The sequence below is a fragment of the Thamnophis elegans genome, chromosome Z, assembly GCF_009769535.1.
Source record: "Thamnophis elegans isolate rThaEle1 chromosome Z, rThaEle1.pri, whole genome shotgun sequence".
Lineage (NCBI taxonomy): Eukaryota > Metazoa > Chordata > Lepidosauria > Squamata > Colubridae > Thamnophis > Thamnophis elegans.
In genome coordinates this window covers 77,758,174-77,770,634 of record NC_045558.1, presented here as the reverse complement: position 1 = coordinate 77,770,634, position 12,461 = coordinate 77,758,174, and the positions used below count along the sequence as shown (strand labels likewise).

The window sequence follows — 12,461 nt, the reverse complement described above, 5'->3', positions numbered from 1 at the left end:
GATTCAATGATATGGAATGTTTCCAGTATTTGCAATACTTCCTCATGATGCACAATTTGCCATCTAAAACCAGATATGTTTTAGGTTGGGCATAATGTGCCCTTGAGGTTTTAATGATGTATATGGACTCAATTTATCCTACATAATGTAAAGGAATTAATATGAAAATAATGTTTGATCAGCAAAATATCAATTTACTATAGTGTATGAGTTTCAAAAATATGCCATAATCAAAAAAGCTTGTAGTGTTTATATTTCAGTTTTTTAAAAAATATATGCATACCAATCACCTTCTATATAAACAAATCATGTTTTGAATTGACACAAAATGTGTTTTGGGGTAAATAATATTTTGGGGGAATTCATTACATTTGGCTGAATCTGGAATATAGCAATGGGTAAATAAATAAAATGGATATACATAACAGGAATAGCATGATGAGAGAGACCAAATATGAAACAGATGCTAATGCTGGACTTATATCCCCAATTCGGTCATTTAGTGTTTAATTAAAAGCTTTGAATAGCCATTACTAATTGAGTGCATAACAGATGGACAATGATTTGTTTAAGAAAACCTCTTTGTAATGTTAATAATTTAATATAATTAAAGGTAGTCAGATGAATGTTTATCTCAGACATCTGTACTTCTTAAACTCTGGATTGATTTTTGCCTTAAAATGCAATCAAACTCAACTCCAGTTCCATCAGTCAAAAGTAAACAATTAAAATCTATCAATATCTTTTAGCTATTTTAGTCAAATGAGCCTCATATAAAGTAAATAAAGTAAATCTAATTTATTTTATTTAAATCTATTCCATTATTTGACTTTTACAGACTGGAACTCAAAGAAATAAATAATTCAAGGAACATTTTTAAACCAAAAGATATAACACCTTAACTCTTAATGATGGTATTGAGGACAGTAGTTTGGAATGCTGTCATCTTCATGCCAAAGCTTTTTGAAATTGCCATATTTGAAAACTCAAGGAAAAAAAACAGATGAATCTTGTAATCCATAGTTGTTTTAATTCACCTCTCCCATCTCTCTATAGGAAATGAGGAAAGTTAATCATGAATACCATTAGTTTTCATAAAAGACTGAGAAATGAATCTTGATTGTGGTACATTGCCAGTAATAATCATAAGCAACATAAGCAAAATTTATCTACTCTTATCTTTAAATCTTGCAAAATTTCATTTTCACTAAATTGAAACAGTAAACACTACAACCTGAAATAATAAAAGCTAATAGAAGTTACAAAGAGCAAAGAACTTTGCATCCCTGAGTCACTCCTGCTTTTAAAAAAAATCAAGTTTGATAGATGTTCTATGTTTCAAATATTTTGGGGTCAAGTGTGTTACAGAATATGAATGGGCCTACTACTTTATATTCTGTATTTTACTGAAGTTGTATCTTTTTCATCTTTTGTATATTTTGGGTAACTATTTATGTAAACTAAGCAAATGTGTTTTGAATGTTTTGAAAATGGCTGAAGAAATTTGAAGACTAAAGCTACTATTTTTATAAGAGAATGAAATAACATTTAAAAAGAATCTTTTTTTTCCTGTGGAAGTCAAGTCCTAGAAAAACTGAGAGAAGATGAAATTCGTGGAAATGTGTTGTTCTCTGGAATTAAATTGATTCTTGCATGCAGAATTTGGTTCTAAAACAGCAAAAGAAGTAGGCAAAAATAAAAGAGACTATCTTACCAGCATAGCATGAAGACTATATATCCGAATAAAAGATATTTTAGAGAAGATTTTATGAGATAGTAAGTTTATAAAACACATCAAATAAGTACAGGTAGTCCTTGAATTATGATCACAATTGAGTCAAAAATTTACGTTGCTAAGTGAAACATTTCTTAAGTGAGTTTGCCCTATTTTACGACTTTTCATGCCACAGCTGTTAAGTGAATAATTATTTATTATGTTAATAATAACATAATAACATAATTTATTATGTTAATAATAACATAATAACATAATTTATTATGTTAATAAGTGAATCTGGGTTCCCCATTGACTTTGCTTGTCAGAAGGTTTCAAAAGATGGTCACATGACCCTACAACACTGCAGTTGTCATAAATATGAACCAATTGCAAGTGTCTGAATTCTGGATCATGTAACCATGGGGCTCTTGCAGAAGTGGATTGCTCCCAGTTCAGCCTGGATCAGGCAAACCGGTAGTAGCGGCGACAGGAGGCTCTGCCCACCTGTCCGGATGCTTCTGTGCATGTGTAGAAGCATTGCATGTGCGAGCGTATGTATGTGCACGAGCGAACCGGTAGTAAAAAATAAATAAATAGAAACCCACCACTGGGCTGTTGCAATGGTTGTAAATGTGAAAGATGGTCATAAGTCACTTTTCTCAGGGCCGTTGTAACTTTAAATGGTCACTAAATGAACTACTGTAAGTTCAGGACTACCTATATAATAGTATACTTGTTTATATAGATTTATTTTAGATTCTAGAATTCTTCTAAAAGAGATAAAAAAGAAAGGACATAAGGATAGAAAGAATGAAAGTTTGGTTGTTTTCTAACAGATACTCAAACTAGTAAATATAATCAATGCCACCATGAACGAAATATTTTCAACAAAACAGCCAAGCTAAGGACTAATCAATCTACTTCTTCTGGAAAGTGTCTGGACCAGAGGTGGGTTGCTAATTTTTTTAATTGAGGTTCAGGTGCAATCCCATGCATGCTCGCTTGCATGATGCTTTTGCGCATAGAAGCATCCAGGTGGCTGGGTGAAACCTCCCACCACTGCTATTACCGGTTCAGCTGATCTGGGCCAAACTGGCAGCAACCCAACTCTGTCTGGACCACTTCCAACATGGTTAGATTAAGCTGTCCTGGGGAAATGGAACTGAAACATATTGTTTCTAAAATGGGATATTTTCTGATAGAGAACTGCAGAGTTGTCTTTGAAGAATGAATGCAACAGAAAATAAAAAGTAAAACATGAGATAAGACTGAGAAGATAAGATAGTGTGAGAAAGAAATTTAAGATTCCTTCTCCTTGACTTTCTTTACCATAACAGGGATTGAAAAAGAAATGGCAGGCTTTCTAGATTCTATCATTATAGCCTACAGTTGCAAGAAAAAGTATGTGAACCCCTTGGGATTACATGGAGTTTTGCATGAATTGGTCATAAAATGTGCTCTGAACTTCATGTAAGTCACAACAATAGACAAACACAGTCTGCTGAAAATAATACTACACAAACATTAGATGTTGCCACGGTTTAATTGCACATATCATGTAAACATTCACAGTGCAAGGAGGAAAAAGTATGTGAGCCCCTAGTCTAATGTCATCTCCAAGAGCTAATTGGAACCAGGAGTGAGCCAACCTTGACTCCAATCAGTGAGATGATATTGGATGTGTTGCTGACAGCTGTTCTGCCCTTTAAAAACACATACCCATTGTGGGTTTACTGGTTTCAAGAAGCACTGTCTGATGTGAACCATGCCTCGCAGAAAAGAGCTCTCAGAAGACCTAAGATCAAGAATTGTTGACTTGCATGAGGCTGGAAAGGGTTACAAAAGTATCTCCAAAAGCCTTGATGTGCATGTGTCCACGGTAAGACAGACTGTCTACAAATGGAGAAAGTTTAGCACTCTTGCTACTCTCCCTAGGTGTGGTCGTCCTGTAAAAATGACTGCAAGAGCACAGTGCAGAATGCTTCATGAGGTAAAGAAGAATCCTAGAGTGTCAGCTAAAGACCTATAGAAATCTCTGGCACATGCTAACATTTTTGTTGACACATCAAGAAAACATTAAACAAGAATGGAGTACATGGAAGGACACCACGGAGGAAGCCATTGCTGTCCAAAAAAACATATTGCAGCACGTTTGAAGTTTGCAAAAGAGCACCTGGATGTTCCACAGCACTACTGGCAAAATATACTGTGGAGAGATGAAACCAAAATTGAGTTGTTTGGGAAAAATACACAACACTATGTGTGGAGAAAAAAAGGCACAGCACACCAACATCAAAACCTCATCCCCACTGTAAAACATAGCGGAGGGAGCATCATGGTTTGGGGCTGCTTTGCTGCCTCAGGGCCTGGACGGATTGTTGTCATTGATGGGAAAATTAATTCCAGAGTTTATCAAGACATTTTGCAGGAAAACGTACGACCATCTGTCTGCCAACTGAAGCTCCGCAGGGGATGGGTGATGCAACAGGACAATGACCCAAAGCATATAAGTAACTCAACACAAAAATGGCTTCAACAGCACAGAATACGCCCTCTGGAGTGGCCCAGTCAGAGTCCTGACCTCAACCTGATTGAAATGCTGTGCATGACCTTAAGAGAGCGATTCACACCAGACATCCCAATAATATTGCTACACTGAAACAGTTTTGTGAAGAGGAGTGGTCCACAATTACTCCAGATCGTTGTGCAGGTCTGATCTGCAACTACAAGAAACGTTTGGTTGAGGTTATTGCTGCCAAAGGAGGGTCAACCAGTTATTAAGTCCAAGGGTTCACATACTTTTTCCTCCCTGCACTGTGAATGTTTCCATGTTATGTTCAATTAAACCATGGCAACATCTAATGTTTGTGTAGTATTATTTTCAGCAGACTGTGTTTTTCTATTGTTGTGACTTAGATGACGTTCAGAGCACATTTTATGACCAATTCATTCAAAACTCCACATAATCCCAAGGGGTTCACATACTTTTTTTTGCAACTGTATATCAATAATGTATCCATATATTTCTTGTATTCGTGATCAGGTTTTGTTCAAATGCCTGACATCAATAAGGCTCTAAATTCCTAACAAAGTTTTTCAGTAATGAAACACTTTGAGAGAAAATGGTAGAATTCTGGATGATAATCTGTCAGAGAACTTTTACCAGATAGCCAACATGTCAAGGCGGCCTCCCTCAGTAACCAAGAAAGAAACCACTCAACTCCATTTTGCAGAATTAAGAGTACTTTTACTGGTTAAGAGTAGATAGCAGCTAGGCAAAGCAAGATCTGAGGCAAAAGCGTGTGTAATCATGGATATCAATATGTGACCCAATCCCTTCCCCTTGGTAACCCCATCCCACAGTCCAATCCGTGCACTCCACAAGTGTCATGTGGGAGACATCTTCAAAAAGCATCATCAGGTTGGTATGCTGGACAGTTGGCCTTGGCAGCAAATCCTCTATCTGCAACATGTGCAGTAGATGGTGAGAACAATTCCCTTTTTACAGCCACTCCTGCACTGAACACTTCCGCACCCAAATACCATGCCCCCTCCCTGTTTCAATGGCAGCTGAAAGCAAGCAGCAAAACAGAGGCTGATATCCGGCCCTCCGTCAGGAAAGGGAATCATCCCTGCAGAAAACAAACAAACAAACAGCAAACAACATAAATCAAGAACTAGAAAAAAGGTGGAAATGTCAAAGTCAATTCGGGTCATGGCTTGTCAGTGTAGGTAGAGTAGAATTAACGTAAAAGTTGAGGAGCCCTAATGTGGGACTTATAGACCCATTCAGCTTGGGAGGGGGGGAAATGTTTCCAGGAAACTAGATACTGAATTCGATTTCTATGTTTTCTAGAGTCCAAAATCTCCTTAATCTCAAAATGTTGCTCTCCCTCAATGAGAAGAGGGGCGGGTGGGTGCAGGTAGAGGAACCTGCAAAGAGGAAGTGGGTTCCGACTTCAAAAGATTGACATGAAACACTGGGTAAACACAGTTAAGGTACTTAGGTAGTTCCAGTCGCACCGACACAGGGTTAATAATCTTCACAATAGGAAACAGGCTGACGTACTTAGGCCCCAGTTTCTTAGACTTCTGGTTGGTTTGGAGAAACTTGGTAGACAAAAACACACGATTTCCAACCTTGTATTCTCTTTGTTTAGTTCTCTTTTTGTTGGCCTGTTTCTTGTGTGCTCGATGAGCAGCATCCAACGCCTTGTATGCCAAAGGCCAGATTTTGTAAAACTGGTCACTCCACTTGGAGAGGGACAGAACTTGTGATTTTTCTCATGTCACTTCCGGAATAGGTACAAAATCATGGCCAAACACTACTTTAAATGGGGTAAAACCTGTGCTGCTGTGCACAGAGTTGTTGTAGGCCACTTCAGCATGAGGTAACAACTCAACCCAATTATTCTGCTGATAATTAATGAAATACCAGAGGTACTGTTCCAAAACAGAATTAGTCCGTTCACAAGCCCCATTAGTTTGAGGATTGGGTGGAGCCAATCAACTTCAAAAACTCCTTTCAAAATAAGGAGTTGAATTTGACCCCCTATCTGAGATAATGCATTCTGGCACGCCATGTAGACGATATACATGCATAATGAATAATTTAGCCAAGGATTTAGCCGATGGGATTTTGGAACAAGGAACAAAGTGAACCTGTTTGGAAAACAAATCCATAATGACCCAAATCACAGTATTCCCTTGACTTTCTGGTAGTTCAACAATGAAGTCCATAGATATTTCCTTCCACGGAGCTTCAGGACGGGCCACACCTTGGAGCAGGCCTTGGGGCTTTCCTGGTGGGCATTTCGCGGCAGCACATGTGGGGCAACTGGCCACATAGGACTCAATGTCCTTCTTCAATGAAGGCCACCAAAATTGTCTTTTAATGAGATGTAAAGTTTTCACAAATCCAAAATGGCCTGCCATACGTGAATCATGGGCCTGTTGTAGAACCAAAGTCCTAATGGTAGCAGACACATACACCTTAGATCCTATCCAAGCTAGACCATCTTTCATGGTACACTCATTTGAATGTTGTTTAAACCATTCATCAAACTCAGGGCCTCAACTCCTTGAGTTTGAAGATGAGGTCCTTTGTGACCTCAAAGTTAGAGCTGCTCTGGCTTTTGGTGACCACCGGAGCAGCGAGACTTTTCGCCGGAATGACTGGGTGAACCATGCTAAGCTTTGAGCTGTTGTATTGTGGGAGTCTGGACAGAGCATCTGCTATAAAGTTCTTCCCCCCGGGATATACTTCAAAGTGAAATTGAACCTGTTGAAATGTGTCCACCTCATCTGTTTAGGAGATAGCTTTCAAGGGGTTTTCAATGCCTCCAAGTTTTTGTGATCAGTCCATACTTCAAAAGGGTGTTTAGCCCCCTTTAGGAAATGTCGCCAGGTCATCAAGGCCCACCTGACTGCAAAAGCCTCCTTTTCCATATAGCTCATCGTCTCTCTATCTCAGTTAGCTTCCGAGAGGTGTAAGGGCAAGGTTGCAGCTTCCCATCAGCATTTGTCTGTAGTAGTACTGCCCCCACTGCCACATCACTACCATCAGCCTGGACAACAAATGGCGAATTCATGTCTGGGTATTTCAGAACTGGTTCAGCCGCAAAGAGTCGCTTTAGTTTTTCAAATGTGGCTTGACATTCCATAGTCCAATTTAATGGCTTTCCTGGTCTAGGCTTGGCCTCCCCTCTTGACTTTAGGAGGTTCATAATGGGGAGGGCAATGCTGGCGAAGGAGGGAATAAATTGACAATAAAAATTTGCAAATCCCAAAAAACTTTGCAATTGTTGCGGGTGCAGGGGGGGCGCCCATTCGGTGACAGCTTGGACCTTTGCTGGGTCCATCTCAATGCCATTATGGGAGATGCGATACCCAAGGTAGTCAATTTTCTCTTGATGAAATTCACACTTAGACAGTTTGGCATACAGTTCTGCTGCACAGAGTTTTTTGAGGACTGAGTGCACCAATTTCACATGTTCTTCATGTGTTTCCGTGTAAATAAGGATATCATCAAGATAGACTATCACGCCTTTGTACAGCTGTTCATGCAAAACCTCATTAATTAGCTGCATGAAAACAGCTGGTGCCCCCTGCAGGCCAAACGGGAGTACTCAGAATTGAAAACAACCAAGAGGGCAGTTGAAATCAGTTTTCCATTCGTCTCCCTCTTTAATTCTGACCCTGTAATAGGCCTCTTGTAGGTCTAATTTCATGAAAATCTTCTCTTTACCCAATTGGGCCAAGATATCCTTCATTAAAGGTAGTGGGTAGAGGTTCTGAACACAGACAGCATTCAGGTTCTTGTAATTAATACAGAGATGAAAGGAGCCATCTTTCTTTTCTCTGAACAGAACTGGAGCAGCTACTCGGGGTCTAGCAGGTTCAATGAATCTCCTTTGCAAATTTTTGTCAATAAACTTCCTTAACTCGTCCATTTCAAGTGGGGGGGGGGTTTGTCATCGAATAAATCTGAGGTTTTGGAAGTTTTACTCCAGGGAGAATATCAATGCTGCAATCAGTTGCACGGTGTGAGGGTAATTTATCAGATGATTTTTCACTGAAAACATCTCTTAGGTTCCAATACTCACTTGGAATTTTCTCCTCCCTCTCAATTTTTTCTTGTCAGCATTATTTTGTTTGGGAGCCCTTCCTCTCCCTCAGAAGGTGTAGCAGATCGGATGCATAACCACCCTTTCCTCCAATTGATGTGTGGGTTCCATTTACATAACCAGGGCAAGCCTAGTATAAGAGGCCGGTCCATTCTTGGAGCCACAATAAAACTTATTGTCTCTTGGTGAGTTCCCATCCACATGTCTATTTGCTCAGTTACAAAATGGTAGTTCAATATTTTTAAAATTTGGATACTGTCCCCCTTCTAAATAAATTACTAGTCTATATGGACAGATTATCTATCTAGAGCCTCTAATTTGTGCTCTCCAAGCAGAAAGTAGGTGCCCAATCCAGCTGTATTGAGCGGCCCTGCTATCAAAAAGATCCCACAGGAGAAGAGCAGTATGGACAACCATGGGATCTGGCAGGGTGAGAGCTGTGAACCATAAACACAAAGCTTTTGCCCTGTCCCAGCATAACATATAATGCCCTTGCTGACCTTAATAGGGATACTATTATGAGCCAAGGTGGCGCAGTGGTTAAATGCAGCACTGCAGGCTACTGCTAGATCAGCAGGTCAGCGGTTCAAATCTCACCGGCTCAGGGTTGACTCAGCCTTCCATCCTTCCGAGGTGGGTAAAATGAGGACCCAGATTGTTGGGGGCAATATGCTGACTCTCTGTAAACCGCTTAGAGAGGCCTGAAAGGCCTATGAAGCGGTATATAAGTCTACTGCTATTGCTATATTGCTATTGCTACTAAAGTGACAGGTCAAGGTAGTTTTGATAATGATAACTCAAATAAGCAGGGGATCGTGGTCTGAAACGAAGAACTTACTTTGGAAAGGCAAAGTGTGAATCAGGTATTACACATCAGTCACACAAGAAGAGCAAGGTATCCAACCTTCTGGTTGGTGATTCAATTGTAAAGGATGTAAATTTAGGAAAGGATATGGAGGTTTTGAAAGAGGTCAGTTGTCTGCCAGGTGCTACTTAAGATAGTCAAGAATGTCAGTAAGGATTGTGATGTTGATGCTATTATACATCTTGACACAAATGATCTGTCCCCAAAAGATGTACTTTCTGTGCAGAATGATTTCCAGAGCTTGGGGTATGAACTTAGTAGTATAGATTGTAGCCTTATCTTTTCAGAGGTTTTATCAGTATATAAGAAAGAAAAAGGGAAAGGCCAGTGTGTAGCGGAGTTTAATGTGTAGCTAAAGGAGTGGGGTAAAAGGAAAGGGTTTAGTTTTATTAGTCATGATGTCTGCAGCTGGTCGAATGAAAAACTGTACAAAAGAGATAGACTGCATTCATCCAAGAGAAGAATTGAGTTACTTGGCATTAAATTCACAGATTTTCTGAATAAACATTTAAACTGAACAGCTGGAACAGAGAATTAATTGATACAGAAGATAGAGTGGGAGGAGCTAGGCCTAAGGTTAAACAGGCCATGCAGGAAGCTCTAAAAATGCTTCAGCCAACCAAAGATGACAACTAAGATTTTAACATGGAATGTCAATGGATTGAATTCCCCACAGAAGAGAAAGAAAATATTTCACTATCTCAAACAGTTTAAGAATGACATAATTTGTTTGCAAGAAACTCATATTAAATCAACTGATCAAAAATATTTGATTAACTCGAAACTTGGTCAACATTTTGTAGCTTCTGCTATGGAAAAGAAGAATGGTATAGTTGTATACTTAAGAAAAGACATGAAAGCTGAATTAATTGAAGCAGATCCCTTCGGAAGATATATCGCTTTAGACCTAATTCTAGAAGGGAAAAAGATATTACTTTTGGGAATTTATGCCCCTAATCATCAGCAAGATGGATTCTATAGAAATCTTCATGCTAAATTAGTACAGTGGGACTATAGTTCCTGTATACTATTGGGTGATTGGAATGGTGTGATAGACACTACGAGAGATAAGAAGACTTCTCGCCCAAATACTAAGATGCGAGTAAAGTTACCCAAACCTTTTTTTTGACATCATGGATAACTTTGAATTGAGAGATATTTGGCGAGAAAGAAATGCAGAGGAATATGATTTCACTTTCTTCTCTGATAGGCATCAATCTCTTTCAAGAATTGATTTTATACTAACCACTAATGATTTACTTTCTAGGGTCAAGAAGACAAAGATTGCGGCTAGGGTCCTTTCGGACCATAACCCAGTTTGGATGGAGTTGGGAAGGGTCGTGCAGGCAAGAAGGTCTTGGAGATTGAATGAAAACTTATTTAGATATGAAAAGTATATTAATGATTGTAAAAAATTGTTATCTGAATATTTCGTTTTGAATATGAGTAAGGGTACATCTATGGAATTCGTATGGGATGCAAGCAAAGCATATATGAGAGGAGTGCTGATGAATATAAATAAAACACATAGATATAAACAAGGGTTAAAACGAACAGAATTAGAAGAGGAAATTAAGAGAAAAGAGTTGGAGTTAACAATGAACCCAGGCGATACAAAGGTTAAGGAAGCTATTATCATATTAAAATCTCAATTTGACATGTTGATCTCTGACCAGGTAGCCACTAATTTATTATATGCAAAACACAATACTTTTTGTAATGCAAACAAACCTGGCAGATGGTTAGCTTATCAGATTAGGAAAAAAAGGAAAACTCGAAATATATCTAAACTGATTTACAGAGGGAAGGAGGTGTATCAAGAGGAAGAGATTCAAAAGGCATTTCGGGAATTTTTTACAGAATTGTATAAAGGGGATAAAATTAATGGTCTAGATATAGACAAATATTTAGATAAAGAGAAAATACCTTCAGTTAGAGAATAGCATAAGGATTATGCAAAATATCTTTAAAAGAAGGATAAAGTTTACTTCTCAGTTATTCTTACTAGGTATATGTACTGACTTTACAGTGGTAGAGACTAACTTGATTCTGCACTTAATAACGGCAGCAAGACTGTTGGTGGCGCAATCCTGGAAGAAGGAAGACTTGCCTACAACTCAAGAATGGACATTGAAAGTTACAAACTTAGCCGAGATGGCTAAAATATCGGCATATCTTAAAGATCACTCAAATGAGAGATATAAACGAGATTGGAAAAAATGGATTGACTATATACAAAATAAATATGGGACCAAGAAATTCCAGTTAGCCTATGCTTAAGTTCAGAAATGATTTAAATTGTTTAAAGTTAGTTCAGCAAGAAGAAGCTAAGGTCAATGTAGAATATTATTAATTTCTTTATTTCTTTTTTTCTCAATAGATTTTAGACTGTGTTTGTTAGAAATCCGTGTACGGGTTCTGGGAAGTCGGGGGGGAAGGAGGAGGGAGGTTGGGGGGGAGGGTGGAGGGAGGGAGGGGTATATATTAGGCTAGACAAGAATTTGGTGGTAAACTAGAATTATTTTGACATACAAAAAATTGTACTTCGATGTCTTACTGATTGAGGAATGATGAAATGTTTGTCTTAAAAGAAATAAAACTTTTGAACAGGAAAAAAAAAGAAGATTTTTGTTCCCAGCAATCTAAAATTAATAGGGTTATCAGTGCAGTAACATAGATGTTTGTGTGGGTATGTTTATCAGCCCTGCTGTCAAACAAAACCAAGCATTTAATAGTGAGCGCCATATCATGTGCACTAATCAAACGGGTGGCAAGAAAGCAGGGGCAGTCAGGCACAACACAGGTTATGTAGACAGTAAATACAGGGTCAATCAAAATGGACTCAAATGTCTATACACCAGTGCACAGAGTATGGGGAATAAACATGGTGAATTAGAAATTCAAGTAAATGGTGCTCGCTTCGGCAGCACATATACTAAAATTGGAATACAGAGAAGATTAGCATGGCCCCTGCGCAAGGATGACACGCAAATTCATGAAGCATTCCATATTTTTAAGAAAAGGCAATTCAATCATGGTTTCAGTATGGGCAGTTACAGGCCAGATGGAAAATAGATAAAAAAAATCGGTTTTATGCAAGTCGAGGATAATCTACTAAAACAAATTAGAGATCAAAGTCCAATGCATATAAAGAGACTATATAATGTATTAATAGAAATGGATTCGGAAACAGAATTAGTTAAAGACTGTATGATAAAGTGGGCTCAAAATTTTGAAGAACCAATAATGTTGG

At 38.5% G+C, this 12,461-nt stretch overlaps 1 protein-coding gene and 1 non-coding gene across 2 annotated transcripts in view; one reads left to right on the top strand and one right to left on the bottom strand.

The window, feature by feature from the left end:
* CNTNAP2 (contactin associated protein 2) overlaps positions 1-12,461 on the bottom strand; it is a 984,443-nt gene that overhangs the window by 105,992 nt on the left and 865,990 nt on the right.
* On the top strand, positions 12,120-12,223 carry LOC116523105. The gene has a single exon (XR_004257036.1). It is a non-coding gene; the product is annotated as a U6 spliceosomal RNA (small nuclear RNA).